Source organism: Terrapene carolina, unplaced genomic scaffold (genome assembly GCF_002925995.2).
Source record: "Terrapene carolina triunguis isolate 2854851 unplaced genomic scaffold, T_m_triunguis-2.0 Scaffold131, whole genome shotgun sequence".
In the NCBI taxonomy this organism is placed as follows: domain Eukaryota; kingdom Metazoa; phylum Chordata; order Testudines; family Emydidae; genus Terrapene; species Terrapene triunguis.
The window spans coordinates 27741625-27762875 of record NW_020664482.1 but is presented as its reverse complement, the minus strand read 5'-3'; the positions used below and the strand labels follow the sequence as shown (position 1 = coordinate 27762875).

General features: G+C 38.1%; 1 protein-coding gene across 4 annotated transcripts in view; it reads right to left on the bottom strand.

Moving 5' to 3' along the window:
• The window catches only part of LOC112103386 (connector enhancer of kinase suppressor of ras 2-like), a 526129-nt gene that overhangs the window by 447377 nt on the left and 57501 nt on the right, over positions 1-21251 (bottom strand). The gene's annotated exons all lie outside the window — the stretch shown is intronic.

The window sequence follows — 21251 nt, the reverse complement described above, 5'->3', positions numbered from 1 at the left end:
TCAGGGGTAGGCAACCTCTGGCATGTGTGCCAAAGGCAGCACGCGAGCTGATTTTCAGTGGCACTCACACTGCCTGGGTCCTGGCCACCCGTCCGGGCGGCTCTGCATTTTAATTTAATTTTAAATGAAGCTTCTTCAATATTTTAAAAAGCTTATTTACTTTACATATAACAATAGTTTAGGTATATATTACACCTCTACCTCGATATAACGCTATCCTCGGGAGCCAAAAATCTTACCGCGTTATAGGTGAAACCGCGTTATATCAAACTTGCTTTGATCCACTGGAGTGCCCCCCCACCGAGCACTGCTTTACAGCGTTATATCCGAATTCGTGTTATATCAGGTCGCGTTATATCGGGGTAGAGGTGTATAGACTTATAGAAAGAGACCTTTTAAAAACGTTAAAATGTAAAACCTTAAATTAGAGTGAATAAATGAAGACTTGGCACACCACTTCTGAAAGGTTGCCGACCCCTGGCATAAGTAAAAAGGATAGCAGGTGATTTGAAAATTTACTGCATAACAGATTATCTATGAAAATGCTTTTCAAAACTGTATCTTTGTACTTGAAACAACTTTTAGGGCAAGATACTTCAAGCTGTTCAGCACGCTGGCCCCAGTCCACCTAAGCACATGCTTAATTTGCCTCAGGTGAGTAATCACCAGTCATTGCTAGATCAGGATCACATTGTTCAACATTTTGCAGGTGGGAGCCCTTAATGCAGTAGGCTAGATGCCCCTTGTGGGTGATCTAGCAATGAGGAAGGAGTGCACAGGTGGCCTAAACCCATATTTGGTAATTTATAAACATATAGTGGAGCAAAAAAAATCGCCTTTAAAACAAGTTAATTCTTCTTGATTATTTCCATTTCTTATTTGAGATCTGCCTAGCAAAGCAGATAAAAGGATTTTGATATTACTATACCACCTCTCACAAAATTAATGAAGTAACAGGTCTTCTAAAAAAATCCTACCCAGACTTCTAATAGAAAGGGTGTGTATCAACTTGGCAAGCAGCCTCTCTTTTGCATTGTTAGCAAACTGATTATTTCTGTTAACACTCCAGGAACATATTTTTCTTTTCTTAGTGGCAGATTGATCAATAATGGACCACTGCATTCTGCAGCTGCAGTATTTATGGCTGCATCCTTATAGCTAACCGTGTGCAAAACCAACTTTGCAATTTTTTCTAAGATAAACAGGTTATTGTATTCAAAACAAATCAAGGCTCAGTTCTGTATCTGAAAAAGCACAGAAAGGAGTAATATGTAATATAATGAGGCATTTGGTAAATTATACATGATCCTCCTAATTATGGAGGGAAACATTGTATACACATAATTGTATAATTCTTCAAAGTATAATGCTTTATAGCTTATGAGTTAAAAGTAACGTCCAGCAAATTTCCACAAATTTGGGATATAAATGTCAGCGGATTTTGCCAAAATTTTCTGCAGATGTCTGTTGGCCCTGCAATCATGTAGTAAAATGGCATATAAGGCTGCCATGAAAAATCAATTACACTGGAACCCTATCTTGTGCCATTTAAAAAAAATATATAGCAAAATTCCCCATGTTTTGCTGTCTGCCCCCCCACCCCAATTTCTCAGAAACCTTGCAGAGAACTGAATTTCCAACTATAATTTCTCATTATTTCATTAGATCTGATCAGAATTCTTTACTTACAGCTAATCAAGTTATGATTGTAGATCCTACAGTATACAGATGATTTTTGTTAGTATTGTTATAAAACTGCCTATGGCCTTCAGATCAATCAGTATATTTTGTCCCCATTGTACATATTTATATTTAGTCATGTAGGCAAACATTACTGTTACATTTCAAGAAGTATATTTTGTTCATGGTCATTAAGCTTTGTAGTTCTCGCGTCTAACTGTAAAAGGAGGAGACAATCAGTAATCCAATGATGCATATTAATTTATAATAATTTTACCTTGTGGAAAATACAATATTGCACTGCTAACATTGCTACAAGAAACCAATAAAGCTTTTTCAAGAAAACCACATAGCATAATTATTCTATCCTGATTTTAAAAGAACTAATTGATACCAGTAAAATTAAAATTTCTTCAATGCCCTATAGAAATACAATGCAGTATAATGTATGTTCATAAAAATAAATTGTACATTCTTACATTCTGTGAAAGTTAAGGGCCACAGTAAATGAGTCTGTAACTAGGCACTCAAAGATTTGTATGAAATATTTACACTGACAGAAATATTGGGTAGCTTATATCCAGAGCTATTGAGGTGGTAGAACTCAAAAGTATTATTTTGTAAAGAGCTATTAACATACTGTGGTACGTTAGCAGTGTTTTCCAGATTGGTATAAATGATTTATCTAAGACTGACGCTGCCTTGTGTTACGAATCTTATAACAAAGGAAATGTAATATTGTTTCCAGTAGCACAAAAATAAAATTAAAATTCCTACATTAAGTCCTAATAAATATAGATCCACACTATAGGCTTTGGAGTGGAGCACTGGTAATGCTGCTATGAAAACAGTCTTTAACCATAATAATAGCAGTCAAGTGAAATAACTGGTGCATAGGAGGCCTGCAGCACATTAGTATGCTTGGGTTAGGAACACAGTTGCGTGGAGGCAGAAATCCATTTAGCTCAGGACTAAAACAGCCTTTCAGGATACATACATATTATGACTATTGAAGCTTTTTTCACCTTTTCATATTCCAGGAATTCAGATCAAAGCCTAACATTTCTAGACTCTAGTATTTAAGAATTTTCTGAAAAATACAGCCATTCAAGTTCCGTCAACATACTGCTGGGCTCAGTAAGCCATCTGCTCTGCGCTCCAAATGTGCACTGTAATTAAAAGGGCAGACATCACCTTAAAATAATTTTTTAATACCAGTTTTTCAACAAAATCCCTTAACATTCCAGATGTCCTGTTTTCATTATCAAAAGCCATCAATTTCCTCAGGATTTCCCTGGAGATGGCTTGACTGAGAGCAAGTAGGGTGGTGGGAGAACTTTAATGTGGGTGAAGCAGGAAGGTTTTTATATGGGCATTAGTCCAAGGGTGACTGATATGAATATATTTTTTCATAAAATGTTTTTGTTTTGTATCTTAAGTTTTAAATAGGAGCACTTTCAGAAAATGAAATGATAGAAGCAACTACATATTCACAAGGGTATTATCCCAGAATCTCTTAAACCTACAGGTTCAAGCCAAAATATACAGAATACTCCCTCCCCTCCTATAATGGATCAGGTACAATGAACCGAAATATGTGAAATGTTGACAAAGCTATACGAAACTCATCTGGTCTCTTATTCCATTACAAGTCCTATATTCAGACCTTTTTTGACAAAGGGTCCACTAAGATTGACAAATCTTTCAACCTCAGTATAGGTAGCAACCAAATTATGGTGTTATATTGAAGTCATGTGAAGTTTGCATTTTCACAACATTCATGAGAAAACATATGGAACTCAATTGAGATTTTGAGTTTGTTCAAAACCTGACACTCAAAATAAAAATCGGGGCAAATCCACAAAGATCAAAACCAAAGAAAGGTTTGCCCATGCTGTGGCATAGTGAAACTACCCAAGTCTCCACATTGCAACGCAAATAAATTCATTATATTTTCCTTTGGTTAAAACAGATACAAATTTTACTTAGAGTGGACACTTTCCTGGTATTGTACTGACATTACAAAAAGTACATAGGCAGAAGAAAAGATGTACAGAAATGTTTATTTAGCAAAGAGTTTTCTTAGTGTTGTACAAAACTCAGAGCAAGTCCCCAGGACCCTTACATGCTGAAAAGGTAAATATGACAAGGCAAATGCATACAGCTCTAGATAATCTGAAGATATATTGATCATCAGACATCTTAAGGGCTGTTTCCTTTTTTAAAATATACAAACATGACCCTTCAACAAATGAAGAACTATTGTGAAAGGCTTACCGAAAGTACTTTTTCCACAAGAGACTTGAAAGGAGATTTAATTTATTATAGAACAAATCTCTAGTAAAATATTCCTAAAAGAAAAAAAATTATATTGCCAATGAAAATGTTCTCAAAACCTGCCTGACTGTCCAAAACCCTCAAAAATTAAAAGATTTACAATCCTTTTCTTCATGTTACCTTCACTGAAAAATATGCTGTTTAAATACACAATACCATATTCCTTTAAAATTTAATTTAAAATCAGTCTATAAATATTTTAAAAATCACAGATAGAACAAAATGTAGAGGTATGTCATCTCTTACAATAGAGTCCTGCTCCAAACAGACCTACGTTTAATCAGATACTTGTGTTTGCTGAAAACCCCTGCTCACAGAATACTTATGCTACACTGCCTGGCATGAACAGAGGAGAAAAAAATTGGAGCATGAATAACTCTTTTAGAATCAAAAAGCCATTAAGACATCTCCATCATCTACTAACCAGGAGCAAATTTCAGAATACATATAGGTCAGCATCTGTCCTTCAGACTTCCAATTCCTTACTTCACAAAGCTCCTCTGGATACCAGTTAAAATATTTTAAAGCAAGTCTGTCAAATTTGGACTGTTGCTGTATACATCAAGCAGCATAGGGTACAGTTGCTCAGATTCTGCTAAACTACCTTTCACTTGACTGTTCTGGAAGCAAGTTATAGATTATTCAAAAACAAATTTACACACAAAGACTGCAAGATTAGGAGCGAAATTAATTACTATAAAGGAATAAACTGATAACACCTAATACTATTATTTTATAAAACTAGAAAGGCTTTCTGGTTACATATTTATCACTGGATGTATTCTGTCCTTCACGTATAAATGTGAGAAGGTTTATGCTTCTGAACGTAAATCTTCTTAGCACCTGGAACCTAGTGAATAATTAAAATGCTGTTCTGCTCTTAAAAGTGACTCTGCAACAATGGCATCATGGGGTTCCATGTTTGCTGAGTCTCACTAATTCCATACAAGTAAATATATATATATTTTTTCTAAGTGCTAGGCCTGCAAACTCTGGTTTGACACTGTAATACATAATATTCTCACATACACTTGCAGGTTTAACCCTTTGCCAAATCTGGGTGCCAGCAGACTATAGAAGTGTTTTTTCACAAATTTTCTTTAGGTGGAGTTGGTAAGTGGGGTAGGAATCATCAATATTTGTCATCTCTGGCCCCATGAAGGCTAATCTGTCACTGCCAACATCTGTGGAGTTTGTATTGTATATACCTGCGGATTCTCAATCTGTGAATGTTTTGTTGCCCCCACTCCGTGCTTTACATATACCACCACAGCTCCTACTCATCAAAGAGATGACTGAATGAAGCTTGTGAGACATGAGAATCATGGATTTTGTGCAGAAGGGGAAGTTATGGCCCTCACTTTTACTATATGGAAGAGTCCTATTTTTTATTAGAATATTTAAAGGAACATATGGAATTCTATAGCAGGGCATAAATCTCTATCCAATTCTATATGTTTGTTCAAATATTCTCTAGAAAGGATATAATTCCCTATTAAATTACATGGGATGGAAGATTAATTTCTAAAGAATCCTACTGGTTTCTTCCCTGTTAAATTCTACAGGATTTTCATATAAAAGAATACGTACTTTTCCCATCTTCCATTCTCTTTCACTTTCTCTCAGTATGTAGGGCTCAGTTCTCATTCAGATATATAGGTGTGTATCTTTGAGTCAGGATCTGATTTCATAAGCCTACCAAAGTAAATGGGAGTCTTTCCATTGACTTCAGTGTGCTTTGGATCAGACCCTCAGCTACGCTGCTTGCTTTATACACATTTTTAATTAGAGTTATTTATTTTAAAACTTTTATTAATGTTTCTTTATAAAATGTGCCCAGTTATATATCTTGGTACACATGTACATTTCATACCTAAAATAGGTATTAAGTCCACAGTCACTTGTTTTCTGATCTGTGTTTGTCTCCACGCAAGTCACTAAGCAGTTTTCTGCATTACCTATATTTCTTCCTGAATGCTTTCTTCTTTAGACATTTAGAAAGTTTACTTCAAATGGTTTTTGAACTACAGGGTAAAATTTACAGATACATAATTCACCAGTATCAGATTAAACATTGAATAAACAGGGTAAATGTACTGCAGGAAATAATTTACCAAACGTATGTCCCAATTAAGTGTCTCTATTAAACAGTACCAACAGTACAATTTTATTTGAATTAAAATAAAACTAATATACTTTATGCATTTTCCCCCCAGCATGAAACAGGCAAACAAAAATCTAGAGACAAAAATTGGGTTATGATTCCAGCCGACAAAAGGGATTTAAACATACTAAGAGACGAAAAAACCCCAAACCCCACAGAGATGTAAATTATTTTCCTTACAGGGAAGCATATAATTTATATTGTAATTAGAAATGTTGTGTTATGTTGAGTATGCAAATTTTATTCCTTAATTGACACAAATCTGGTCTTGAGTCAATTCCAAAAGATCCTTCTAGTCTCTATCTAGCTCTAAAAGAATATCTGTAATGTTCATTTTAAAATATGACTTTAAACCTCTATTATGTAACTATGTACATAAAATAAGCACATTTTTCACTTACATCATAATCAGCCATATTCAATACTAAAATGATAACACAAGTAGCATGATGCAAAGTTGATACTATACAAAGATTCTGACATTGTACCACTTGATGGCAGGGAAGGAAGACAGAGAAAGTGTTTGTCATCTTTTAACTTATGGGAGGTTCTGAGGACAAGTATTTAGATGAAAGAGAGATAGTACTGATAGAATGATGCTGTTCAAGATAATTTTCCAGTCTACATAAGAGCATGAACATTATTTTTACATTAGTGAGATTCCACTCCAAATGAATGTATATAAGTGGAAAGCATAAGTCAGCTAGGGGTTGGTAGTGGTGGAACTGAAATGTACTGGCTTTGTGACCATGACTGAGTAAAATTGCGCTCTAGAGACTATTCCACGGGGAGGATGTGAAACCTACTAGTATGGTAAGCTAAAGGAGTTCTCCTTTAATTAAAGTGGTAGAGGCCTGTGTTTTAAGAACTGATGAATCAGGAGTCTAGTCCTGATTCCCTATCATCTGGGCACACATGGATGATTTACATAACTATTTGCATTACATGGATTTATTACAGTATGCTACCCATACTTTGTTTATAATCTCTAACTCTACTCACAATCCCAGAATAGCTGGATTGATTTTTTATGACTAAAATGATCACTAGATATAGTTAACATTGAGATTTAACTTGGGTTCACAAGGCTTCAGAGTTAGTACTTTATTGAGACAAATTGGGTAGTCTCCACCTTTCTAAGAGCTATTGTTTCAAATTGAATGGTTATAGACTCAGTATGATAGCACTGTATTCAGTCACATTTTGGAGATTTTCATCACAACAGCTTTTTTTTTTTTTTTTTTTTTTTTTTTTTAATAATGCTTAAATTCTGCATAACTGCTCTTACTTCAGTCCAATCCCTGACTGAAAGGGTTATTTCAAGACAAATGTTGATCAGTTACGTCACATGTAATTTCTGATACATAATTACTGAGTATAACCCTTTGCAGGAGCTTTAGCCTAAGACCTGGTTCACCCAAAGCTTTTGAACTGGTATAACTATTTTGGTTAGGAGTGTGATTTATTTTTAATGAAACAGTTATGCTGGTCCAACCCCTAATGTGTGCAGAGTTATATCAATGTAAAAGCACATAGACAAGTAGGTATAAGCTTGTTCCCATTCCCATACAGGAATATGCTGTACCAGTAAAAACACTTTTATACCACTATAAGGTATGCTAGTATAACATTTTAATACCACACTGCAGTGGTTATGTTGCCTTAATTATACAAGTAAAGAGATACAAGTTTTGTGTGTTGTAGACAATGCCTTAGTGGAGCTGAGTTCACTATTAAAATCAGCAATATATGTGCACTGAAAATTGCTATTTAGTCAATATGTAAATTAGAGCTTTTGTTTGATCTCATTTTTCTCTTTTTTCCTCCCAAGTCTCCTTTCAAGTGTTAGACAAATCTCCTCCAGTCTAACATCAAAACACACTGACAGCAATAAGACTGCAAGGCTGCTAGCTTCTCTCAAGCAATGCCACCCATTGATCTGTGAATAAATGTTCCAGTTTCAAGGCACATCACTGCTGTAAAGCTATCCCTTTGAGTTTCAAAGAAGAGCTCCTTGTCTGGTGCCCTCAGATCTGAAAACCTGCTGTAGTTAGCGTGGGAGTCAGAAACTGAAATCATGGTTTGCAGGAAGATTTACAACCTCCCTCTTTTTTTCCACTCTTATAAGTTAACAGCAAAGAGCACAGCATTTTTAAAGGATTACGGGTATTGTTCATGCATTTTTATTCTAGACTTTTAAAATTCTGTTGCAGGAATTTTTCCCTTTAGTGGTTAAGTAAAAACAGCACACAATTTGTTTTTATAACTATGCAATCAGGAGCCCTTAAAAATACACATTAGGAATACAATCCTAAACAGGCTAATTCATAGATTTTTTTTACCTCTATTTTATATCATCTGCTTTCAATTTTGTTTTCAGCCACTGATGACCCTACTGATTATTACTAAGAGCACTGATGACTTCCTGCAGAATGCTCCAGTATTTTCTTCTACTGACCTCAATATGCACTTTTAGGGTAGAAGTTTAATGCTGCACAAATTATATTATTAGAATGCCTCTCTAAATGATTAAATTTTCCAAACAACATGCACTTTGCTTTTATAAGTGTGCAATCAGTAGATCTTAAACAATCTCTCCCATTCAATCTGTCCAAAGTAGGGCCAAAAAATCACCTCTCTCATAGGGCACCTCTGTCACTACCCAGTGAACCACTCTACCTAGCTAGTTCATGTGGTTTCACAGTCACCAACACATACTGGGTTGTTGCCTTTTCACCATGATGTATTTACACTGTGATATGTGGTAAACAAAGACTAATGCAGGCTTACAGCAAGGGGTGGGTTCCCTCAGCCCAGGCTCACCCTTGGAGCTTCCTACTGAGCTGCTGTTGCTGCTGGCTCCTCCCACCTATATCCCCCCAATTACCTGATTAGCTCAGCAATTACCACCCAGGTGCTCACCATCCCCCCGAACAGAAAATGTATATTTGGCTTCAATTTGCTCTTCCCAGTGCTTCAACAAATCCAGTGACCCAGGTGCTACTAACAATACCTTGTCATACCATCACTCCGACCATATCTGATTCCTCTTTAAATCCCACTATGGTCTTTCCTTAGATCAGTTGCTGGCAACCCATACCTCCAGTGTCGGAAGACAAATGCTCCTTGATAATTCTGTTCTTGAAAATGCCCCATGAATTAAACCTGTCTGCACCTCTGTGACATTCAGACCCCCTAAAAACTTACTACTGCAGAGAACATGTAGGCCAAAATATCATCAGATGGGGGGGAGGGAGTATTAACATTCACACCTACGTTTTGATAGGTAGCATATAAACATCTTTTATCTTACATTTTCCAAATTCTCAGGAAAAGTTCTTCTCTTGCCCTAATCTAAGCATTCCAGTTTGTAAACAAATCGAAAAGGTAACAGAAGTTATCAAATCAAAAGCAAAAAATAGGATTGGTAATTCAAACCTGACTCAATCTTATCTAAAGAGTCCTGACCAATGCCTCTATAACACAACAGACACCAGATAACAATAGTGTACCACAAATAGGTTGGTGTTCAAGCATATCTTCTCCTCAAGTCATTCTTGGCATATGTACCGTCTGATTCAGTCCAGGAATATCTGTATCACTTGCTGCAGTCACAGTAACACATACTGCTGTCTATTAATAGCCCGCTTACTTTAAACAAATATTTTTTCTGCAGAACATTGTTTTCTTTTATTCTGATAGAGGATTTAAAAAAAATTTGAAGGAGCGAGAACAATTTGTAAATATTACTGGCTTGTAAACAAGATCCTTTTCCCACCATCATGTCCTGGTGAGTGGCAGCATGTTGTGTCTCAACATCATTCAGATTTATCCAAGGTAAAGATTTTAACTGAATTCTTAACAAGCTATTGTCATAGATTCTGTCTCTAATGAAAAGTCTCAATTCCCTCAAACCTTCAGTGCAAACACTCCTACATTTACCAGCACTCACATTAGATTTTCAGTGAAAAGTGATCATGAAATTTGTTCCAAAACCACACCAACCTGCCAGAAACCCAAATGGCTGGCAGCAAGGGAGCCAAAAAAGCTTTTACCTCTCTGTGGAGACATTCATCACAAAAAATCTTAACTGAATTCAATGCAGCTTAGATTTAAGAGACTATAGAAGGAGATGAGGGAAAAAATGGGTGGGCACTTTTCCGGTTTCAGTTAATTTCCCCCCCCCAAAGCATCACTCCTCTCCCTAGGAGGTGCTGTGCAGCAAACATATACATAAATTTACAAACCATGTGTAATTTATTATTTTATTGAACTCTTGAGAGTATGATTCAGTAAACATGTTATCTGACTAATCTGATGGCTAAAGAGAGAGGATCCTGTGACACGGTACAGAGACCACCTTGTCCAAGGCAAACAGAATTATTGAGGTTAATAAAAACTCAGGTTTACACAGGTGCTCCAGAGTAGGAACACATAATCAGCTGTTTTGGGAACAAGAGGATGAGACTGCCTGGAAGAAGGCAGGGCTTGGAAACCAGGCTGTGGGAGTTAGGTCAGAAACTCCAAAACGGATGTCAGGGTTTTTTTGTTAAATTTCTAGTGTTTACTCAACTGATGTGCTTTGCTTGATACATATATGTCCATTACATGCATCTGATGAAGTGGGTATTCACCCATGAAAGCTTATGCTCCAATACATCTGTTAGTCTTAAAGGTGCCACAGGACTCTCTGTTGCTTTTTACAGATCCAGACTAACATGGTTACCCCTCTGATATTTGATACATATAGTTGTCCCTGGGAAAGGGACATGGCTGGCTGACTCTATGGGTTTGTTTTCTATCTGCCAACGTTTGCAAACAAAGAAAAAAGCTACATACCATTTGATGAATAGTTTTCATCAACTTGCAGACACATTGCTCATTTGTCCTTCTCATGCCCACTCCATGCATTCATTCCACACTGCTTTTTCTCCATCCTGCCTTTCCACACACATGCTTATTCCACACATACTACCCAGAAATAACTTACTCCACTACTTACATCTATCCACTCCACATTTACCCACCCAGCCACTCATTCAGCATGCACATACTGAATACATATAGCCACTCATATTATACCCCCATCCTGACACCCAGACCTTATCTATGCTCCCATATTCACTCCACTCTCCCCATTCATTTCATGTGTGCAGACACATTTACTTCACACCCATTAATTCTGTGCATGAATCCCATCACCCCAACGCACAGTTCAGCAGTTGCTTCCATCAAACCAAATCCCAAGCTACACACAGGGAAAGCACAGCCATATGACCTATCCTTTACAGGTAAAGCCTAGAGCAGGGGTCGGCAACCTTTGGCATGCGGCTCACCAGGGTAAGCAACCCTGGCAGGCTGGGCCGGTTTGTTTACCTGCCGCGTCTGCAGGTTCGGCCGATCGCGGCTCCCACGGGCTGCGGTTCGCTGTCCCAGGCCAATGGGGGTGGCGGGAAGCGGCGCAGGCCGAGGGATGTGCTGACCGCCACTTCCCTCCACCCCCATTGGCCTGGGACAGCAAACCGCGGTCAGTGGGAGCCGCGATCGGCCGAATCTGCGGACGCGGCAGGTAAACAAACCGGCCCGACCCGCCAGGGTGCTTACCCTGGCGAGCCGCGTGCTAAAGGTTGCCGACCCCTGGCCTAGAGGAAGGATGGGGTTTCCAAGTGTTCAGTGAAGCCCCGTTCTTCCTAGTAAGCATCCCCAGTTCATTCCTGCTCCTACTCCTGAGCACTCTCTTTCCCTGCTTCTCATGTCACCAGTTCTCCTGCAAAACCTGGTCCCCCAGTTCTAATGCCTGGCTCCCCATTCCTTGGCCAATCATCCTTCCAAAATCCCCAACTTTCCAGTTTTCCCTCTAATCAAGGGGTCAGCTCAGCCTGGTTCCTCCCCAAATCCCCAACATCCACTTCCCACAAAGTCCTTGCTTTCTACTCCAGTGGCTCTCAACCTTTCCAGACTACTGTACCCCTTTCAGGAGTCTGATTTGTCTTGCATACCCCCCAAACTACTTGCTTACAAAATCAAACATAAAAATACAAAAATGTCACAGCACACTATTATTGAAAAATTGTTTACTTTCTCATTTTTACCATATACTTATAAAGTAAATCAATTGGAATATAAATATTGTACTTACATTTCAGTGTGTAGTATGTAGAGCAGTATAAACAAGTCATTGTCTGTATGAAATTTTAGTTTGTACTGACTTCGCTAGTGCTTTTTATATAGCCTGTTGTAAAACTCGGCAAACATCTAGATGAGTTGATGTACCCCCTGAAAGACCTCTGCGTACCTTCAGGAGTACACATATCTCTAGTTGAGAACCACTGCTCTACTCTATCCACGCTGGAGGTCCCTAGATTTTACCAACAAGGCCTACACCTGGGGGGTGAGGCCTACAGAGTCCTCCATCCCCATCTGGAAGTGACTGGTGCCAGGGACCCCCAACACTTGATTCCCTCCATATATCTCTGAACATCCTCTTCAGTGTTCCATGTGCCTGTGTTGCCATTCTGAATCCTGATGTGCCTGACCCACTCCACTACACACTCTCTCTCATACATCTCAGTTCCCCTCATAGGCCTCTGCTGCCCTCCCCAATTCCCACTAAGTGTCTCTAACCCCACACCAATCCCCACCACTTACCTTCTGACGCCTGCAGTTTCACTGCAGAGACTTCTAGAAGGGACCCAAGGTTCCACATGGTGTTCAGTGATCATTAATGCTTCAGGTGCTTGCAAAAGATCTATGTGTCCCATTCTAATTGTGCATAAGATCTTCCCTCACCCACAACTTTGTCTGGAAATCTCAGCCCTTAAAGGCACAATCCTCAATATCACCCCCTGTACCCTTAAGTTTAGGGAATGCCCTCCACCTCCAGTCCTCTGGGGTCATAGGCCTTCCCTACACAGATATCAGGTGCTAGCCATGATCTACAGGATAGGGACTCAGTTCCCACCACCAGGCAGGGCCTGACCTCATTTGCAGACTGATCCCTTTGTACCATTAACACTCTATAAGGTTCAGTATAAATTTAGACTGTTTTTTGGTGTAAGAATTAGCTGGAACACTAGGCTACATTTGCCAGCATATGGTCTCTTTAAGGTTTGGAACTCTTCTACAGAGGTGAGAGGGGGACATGACTACAGTGGAGTTTGGTGCTCCTGGAAATCTCTCCAGCAATGGGGCTTGTGCAAGCTGCTGGGGGATAACAGATTCTGACAAGTGTTTTAATAAAATGCTGCAGTTTAAAACAGCATGCCTGTCAGAGAGTATAACACTTCCCAGGTTCTCCAACTCTTATGCAGTGTTCATAGGTGCTGTAACTTGAGGTGCTGGGGATGCTGCCGCACCCCCTGGCTTGAAGTGGTTTCCATCATATACAGGATTTACAGTTTGGTTCAATGGTTCCCAGCACCCCTGGCAGCGTTTCTCCCCTACCTAAAACAGGGAAACTCCCTACCACCAGCACTAGCAAACCCCTCCCTCGTACGCACCCCTGTGGAACTATTTGTGAATGGGGCTGGGGGGGTGGGGTGGGGTGGGGTGTAATGTGGAAGTGAAGAGCCTAAATACCTTTTTGGATCTGAGCCTGCATCCCTGCCCATTCTGGGATGCGTACACACTCTCCCGCCTTCCTGTGGATAAGGGTAGGGACCAGCCTCACCACCTACCCCATAACTGCAGATGCAGAGGTAGGTAGTCAGACAATGAACCCTGAAGCCAGGGGGGAGGTTAGGCAGTCAAGACTCCTCCCAGAAGCCTCTGAGGTAAGAGAGGGAGCTGGGGTTTGGTGTCAGGGGATGGGCAAAGAGAGGGCAAAAGGTACTTGAGGCATTGGAAGGCAAAAAGAGGTCAGAGGTATGGAGAGTGGGGCACATGAATAGTTACAGAACCAGTTGGGTAACAGAAGCTGCTTGCAGGCTCTGAGATCAAAGGATTCTCTACTTTACTAGCATCAGCCCTTTCTTTACCCTGCTAGGAGGTGGAGCTCTGTGTTGAGTGTCTATCAGCCTATGTAGCAGCTGTGGGTGACTCTCCAGGAGGTGAGTGAGTGGGAAGGGATAGCCAATCAGAGGGAATTTTCCTTAATTAGTCGGGGGAAAACCTAGGGTTGGCAGGGGTATTATTTAACTAAACTACTACACTAGTTTATACATATCTTCTCTCCATTTTATGCTGACAAATTATAAATTTCCCTTTCCTCTAAGTGTTGTGGTGAACTGTGCCTTCAATATGCTTGCAAGTGGTTAGCAGCAGGAGGTACAGCCTTCCTGGATTCAATTGTGGTCCATGCAATGTAAGTTGTGACTATACTGAAATAAAGGCCTATTGTTTGGAAAATCCTTCTAGGGGTTACAGTTACCTCTGTGTCTGTAAGGGACTGCACCAAATGAGACAGCATACACACCACTTTTGCTGGTCTTGTTCATGATCGCACTATTTATAGTGGAATTAAAAGGAAATATGTTTGTTTGCATTATTCTTTTAACCTTATAAAACACAATATTTAGAAAGGGCTTTTAAAATAAGGTGAAATTTGGCCAGAAATGAGTTTATAATGATGTTTTAAAATGTTGTTAGAATGCAGGTGTTTTTAACATTGTCACCCTCACTGCATGAATGACCCTAATCATTTAGAAGTGACTGTTCATCAGATCAATCATATGTGCGTGAAACATTTCATAAGTAGGTCTTGTTAGTATATGACTCTGAAGAGCAGTAAAGGGCTATCATGACCAAATCTGTGTTAAGTAGCTGTTTACAGTAGTGTATTGTCCTAAGACAATGAATATAATACATGATAATATTTAGCATTTATATAGTGCTTTTAATCTTCTATCGCACATTACAAACATTACCAAGGTAATCTACATAACCTCCTGGGTAGTACATTTTTAAAGTTTCTAATTAGAGATTCATTGCAGAGTCTATTGTAACTCCAAAGGAATAATTGTGTAATTAGTAAGCTTTTCAAAATGTTTAGAACTTTTTTTTGCCATTTTTTTTTAAAAGAATACTTTAAGTCTTTCAAGAAGGAGGAAAAAATCCTAAGGCTAAAAATATCAAATGGATGCTCAAGTGTTAGTTTATACCATCATGCTTTTTATTTTCTAGAATTTTTGGCATAAAGTGGCAAACTCAGAACACTGTTTTTAAGAAATCAATACACAACCTCCCCTTAATAATAATTGCAATGTTATTAATATACCAAGAAAGGTGCTTATCTATACCCCCAGTTGTTTGTCTTTGAATTTTATATAGCTTTCTTTTAGGGGAGACACATAGATTAGGGCTGGGAGTAAGGAATTTCTCAGTTCTAATCCTGACTCTGGGTACCTGTGACTTCAGACCACATAAACTCCCTGCCTCAGTATGCCTAACTGCAAGATGAGATAATACAGTATGTGCATCATAGGGGAGTAAAATACCTTAAACACTGAAAGTACCTTTCTTATTAGGGAAGGAAAATGAAACTCTACATCACCTATAATGTTTTTAAAATATTTTGTTATAAACCAGTTTAATTAGACTATTTGTAACCAAATTAGCTAAAAAACAGAGGAATAGTTTCTTCGGATTCTCAGATTTTCAAACAGTTGGAAGCTTTTGCAATGGGACATAATGCACTGTAGTATCTCTCTTTATTGTATATTCTGTTGTGTACAAAACATTTATGGAGGGGATTATATTTACAATAAGCAAAGGTGACCAGAAGTGGCACAGCAAAAAAAAAAATGCAATAGTTTTAATTTTTTTTTTTCCAAAAAAGAAACATTATGACACATTATTTCAATTAATATTGAGTTGTTTAGCAAGGGAATTATGAAAAATATTGTGTTCTCGCCTGGGGGAAAATGAAAGTCATAACATATATAAAGGTCATGGATATTTTGCTTAAAAATAACCTTATTTTACAGTCAAAATGTTTTAAATGATATTGAATATATTTTAAATCCATTTAAAAAAAATCTGCAACTGCACGCCTGATATAAATGTGTTTAAAAAAAAACACCAAATACCCAGATCTGTAAAAATGTATGGACAAGTCTTGCCTAGTAGTTTAACTTATTGTGCACTGGAGCGGTGCTCAGTACACCTGAGTCACACAAAGATAGCTTTATGTCACCCTACCCTCTCAATCCTGGGGCCAGTTTGGTCCCCAATTTGGCAAAATGTCCATTTCAAGTGTTTTATTAGATAATCATTAAGACTGAATGGGATATTGGAAGGGTCTACTTGAAAATGATATTGCCTAATATTCATAGATGTTAGTGAAAACAAGGTAGAAGCCATAGCTACTAGACTCAAACAGGCTTTTACTATCGTGTTTGATCTGGGGTGATGTAATAGTAGCATCCTTATGGAAACCTTAAGTACCAACATGCACACGTTATATCTACCGGCTCTGCGGTAACACCGAGACACAGAATTTTGGGATTGATGACCCTGAGGCTTGGTACCAAGGAGGCAGATTGATCTCACAGTAGGAGGCATTCTTTTGTGATGAAAGTGGAAGTTTTTGTCACGCTGCAGGTAATATTTCCCTACGGTATAATACGATTTGTGCACACCACATGATGATTTTCATATATTGTTTGTTTATCTTGCATCCAAATTACAGTTGGTGCTTTACAGACATAAAAGAAGAAAAAGCCCCTGACCCAAAGATCTTACAGTATATTAAATAAAAAGGGGTGGGGGACTGGAAGTGGTGGGAGGGAAGAAGGAATAAAAAATAAAAGCAATATAGCTCTGTATGTCTTTTAATGTTATGGTTTTGCTGAATTTATGTTTTGGCCTTTTTTATTATTTTTAAAGTTTAAAGTATGGACAAAATAAAATGCCTTTTTCTGACATATTTACGCTTATAATTTAAACTGCCCAACCTGTCCCTTTTATAGTTTACATTTTTGTTTTTACATATCCTTCCTTTATTTACATATCCTTATTTCACACTAATGTCTTTGACATCATGTAATGCTTTTTGTTAAGTATGGGTATCCTGTACGCATGTCTGATCATAATCAGTTATTCCAGTTAGAGAGAATGAGGCAAGGAACAATCAGATTCTAAAAAGAATTGCATCCCAACTAACACATTTTTTTTTCTAGGATCTAACTGCCTATATATTCAGTTAAACAGAACTTGTAACGTTATTTGCAATAGTGTTACAAGTACCAGTGACTACCACTATTATTGGCTAGGCTATCCCTTATCCTTACCCCTGTGTATGGTCCATGAATAGTCTCCAGATGCATATTGGTAGTTCTGCTGATGTCAGTTTACAGGTAAAAATTCACAGATGACTAAAACCATAAAAGGACTTTGAGAGCTATGAGGCTGCTGCTGAGTCCTGCTTCATGGAAAGCTGGAGTTCTAAAGGACTGGCCACTAGCAAGTGGCTTCACGAGACTGGGGAGTGGAGAGACTGTTGGGGCCTGGCGTCCCTGCAAGAGACCAGTGGAGAATGGTTAATATGCCTTAGAGTTTTCTCCTGCACGTATTGTTCCTTCGGTAGCTTTTTCTGAGTCTTTCTACCTGCCAGAGAGCTGGGATCTTAAAGGGATCTGATGCCCTACAGTAGGTTGCTCATGCTTCCCTTGCAGCAGCTCAACATTATCTGACTAGTTGTGTTGATCTCCATTTCTGTTTTATATTTTCTCTCTATTGTGATAGTTTGCCAATATCTACTTATTTAGCATTTATGGTAGTGCACGCAGGCCAACCAAGTCAGGACCCCATTGTGCTAGGTGCACAACAGAACTAAAAGAAGACAGTGCCTCACCCAGAGAGCTTCTAGTTCTAATTATAACATTACTTGGACATGGAGACTTACATTTGGAACACCTGCTGGACTCCAAACACAGATTCTCTACACATCACGTCATTTGGTATGTTTTTTTTAAAAAAAATATTTTTTTTCCAATATGCACTGAAGTCGGAAGCAATGAAGACTGGCATTTATTTATTTCACTTACATATTGTTTCATTTGATTTCACATAAATTGGGGGAAAACAGACTGCACCAGAGAGCTGACAGAAAACATACAGAAAGGAAAGAAAAAAAGAGCTGCAATTTCAGTTTCATCTTATTAGCATATCAGAACAGGGTCTGTACTGCAGCATTAGAGATGAAGAGTAAAAAACTACAAGATAAAGTATTATAGTATGTATGTGTACTGAAGATGGGTGAACAGCATGGAGCAAATACAAACCCACTTGGACCAGCACTGTTTGTAGTAACAGAATGAAAATCCAGCTTCTTGGTTTTGAGTTTGGCATATTCAAACAGTGTGGCAGCATCACAACACATCAAAGGGGTTTCTATATCTCAGCACCAAGTCAAAAAGTTCCTGTTTTGGGAAACCAAAATTGTAAGGATATGTAGCAAGTTATTAATACAGGCAAGATTATGAAAATGAAATGTTGTCACGCCCATGCTACTATGACTGGGCTATTATCTGTGTTAAGCCTCTGAGCATGCTCAGTGTAAATTAGATTTGTTCTAGGATTTTTATAGAACGCTGCATAGACACAGACTGAGTTGAGTGCTCATGCATTTAGTAAGTGTTTGGACCTCCTCACCAGCCAGCCTGCCTCCTGAGTGCTTATTCAACATTTATACTGTGTCAGCAGTTATATCAAACCAAAGGTGGAGTAGTTACTTACTTCAAGTTTACTAGCTTTGCAAGGAAACTTTGGAGAAAAAAATAATATACATTTAAACAGCCAGTTTGATATTTTCCCCATTGCCAAGGAAACTGCAGAGAAAGGACTTTAAGTTCAAGGCAATAATGTTTTTTCATGCAGTGAAATGAGCAATTTTGCAGCTATCGATTGTTTTTACATGAAGCTTTTAGATAGTTGCTCCCATACTTTCCATATGTTTTCTCACTTACATAGACAGTTCCATAGCAGTAATTTCATACATATCCTCTAAAGTGCTGTACACTTGGAAGCCATCCATGGGGTACAGGGAAAAAGAGAAGCCAACCATTTCCCCATACAATGACTGTTCTATTCTGTCACCTGAAGTCCATTCTGAGCTTCTCTGGGCTATCTTTGCAACACGATGACATCTGCATGTTGTCCAGTTATACCAGAAGAACGATAGGAGACACTGGATGTGGTTTAATTAGGCTGCAACTTTATTATTAAGTGTCTGGGAGTATCGGCATATAAAAGTGTACAGTGCAGGTAACGCCATGATTATTTCAATATCTACCTGGCTCGAATCGATATAATCTCCCCTCTCTTCTGGTCACCTGCCTCTGCAGCAACTGTCTCTCTCTCTCTGCCCTTAAAGAGGTATAACCCTTTCACTGGCAAGCCAGACTGTGCCTCCATCCCCTGCTTAAGGTGCGGTTATTTGCCAAACTTTGTGGTTTAGTCCTAAATTAGAACCAAAAGCCTCTTGTTTAGCATTGCTACTAGTCACAATTCCTACTATAGTTTAAGAAAGCTGTTTAAGCCCCGGCCATTTTTTTTTAAACTACAGTAACATCATTAACTTACAACTGGTGATTTTCCACAGTCTTAAATAACCCATTTTTTCTTCATCCATTTCAACAATATTCACCTCTAGTTGCATGTATTCCACAGAGTAATGAGCAAAATATTTCTTTAGCTATATTTGTGTGTATGTGAAATGAGAATGGTTGTGTGATTTTAGCAATAGGAAGAATAACCTAAGTACTGATTTGGTTGTCTAAATACTGATGATCTGCCATAGAATATATCAATGACTCCATCCCACCCAAATATGAAAGCATCACTTTGCTGTTCATATATGAAATAGTGTTTCTTGGTGAAAAGACTGTTATGAAGTAATGAATCTGATTAATTATGTCATCTATCAGAATTTTGTCTCTGTGTGTAAATACATACATATATGTATGCTGCACCCTGTACTGGTCTGTTTCAAATTTTGTAAATAGCGTTTAAGGCTAAGCTACAGATACTTCTATTTATATTTAAAAGTGGCTATGTCATCTGAATAATCTTCACATTCTCTCTCTCTCCTCTTGCCTCCGATTTTACTTATGTAGAAATAGAAAGAAATCTGACCCAATATAGTTCATGAGTAAATAGCCAACTTGTAGAGACACAAGATTTTCTAAAAAGTCATTTTAGAAAAGAATACGCTATTTAAAAGGTCAAATTAAATAAGATACTGTTGGGACTAATTTGCTTCTTTTCCTAGGATTTATAAATCAACATCTCATAGCTGTGAATTATGGAATATGTAACTGAGTCAATTTTTTCAGCCTGGCCTTAGCTGGGTCTCATCTTTATGGTCACAGATAACTATAGGTGTAATTTTACGCCCTCAATTATTTGCAACTGAATGAAGGCCAGTGTCTGAAAATCTGACCCATAATAGCTTCCTCTGTCATTGCCTCCATGCAGGTTTAATACGTTGTTTAAAAAGAACAAAATGTGAACTTCCTTACCTTCTCCAAAACACAAAGAAATAGCTTAATATTAAAATCAACCTGAGTTAATTAAAATATCTGCACAGTATATCAAAGCCAAAGTACCAGTCTGTTCATAACACTATTTCCACATTAGCAGAAACAAGCAAAGTTTTTCATTATCTGACTGAGAATAAAGAATTAGATTAGTAATTTTCTCTCTTCATCATTATCTCAGCCCTGCTGCACAAAGCTGTTGTAACCCAGATGGAATGATTCTTGTCACAATATTATGCCAGTGAGTTGCTCTCATTTAGTCATAAATTTAAAGTCATTATTGAGCAAATGAGATTGGTTTATCTGTACGACGAATACCAATCTGTAGATAATTTCTCTCTTCGTCAAAACAAATATAAAAAGCTTTCTGTAGACTCACTTCTTTCAAGTAGATTTTCCAACAGTGATACCCAGGCACTGATTTACAAAACAAATATCTTTTTTAAAAAATGGAAACCAGCATTCAGATTACTTCAAGATTTTATGTTGTGTTAATCTCCTTCCTCAACTCCATCCCTTTTTTTTTCTAACTCTCTTTTTCAGTAGGTCACACTTAGCTTATTACATCTTTCTTAAATCCATATGCTACTATT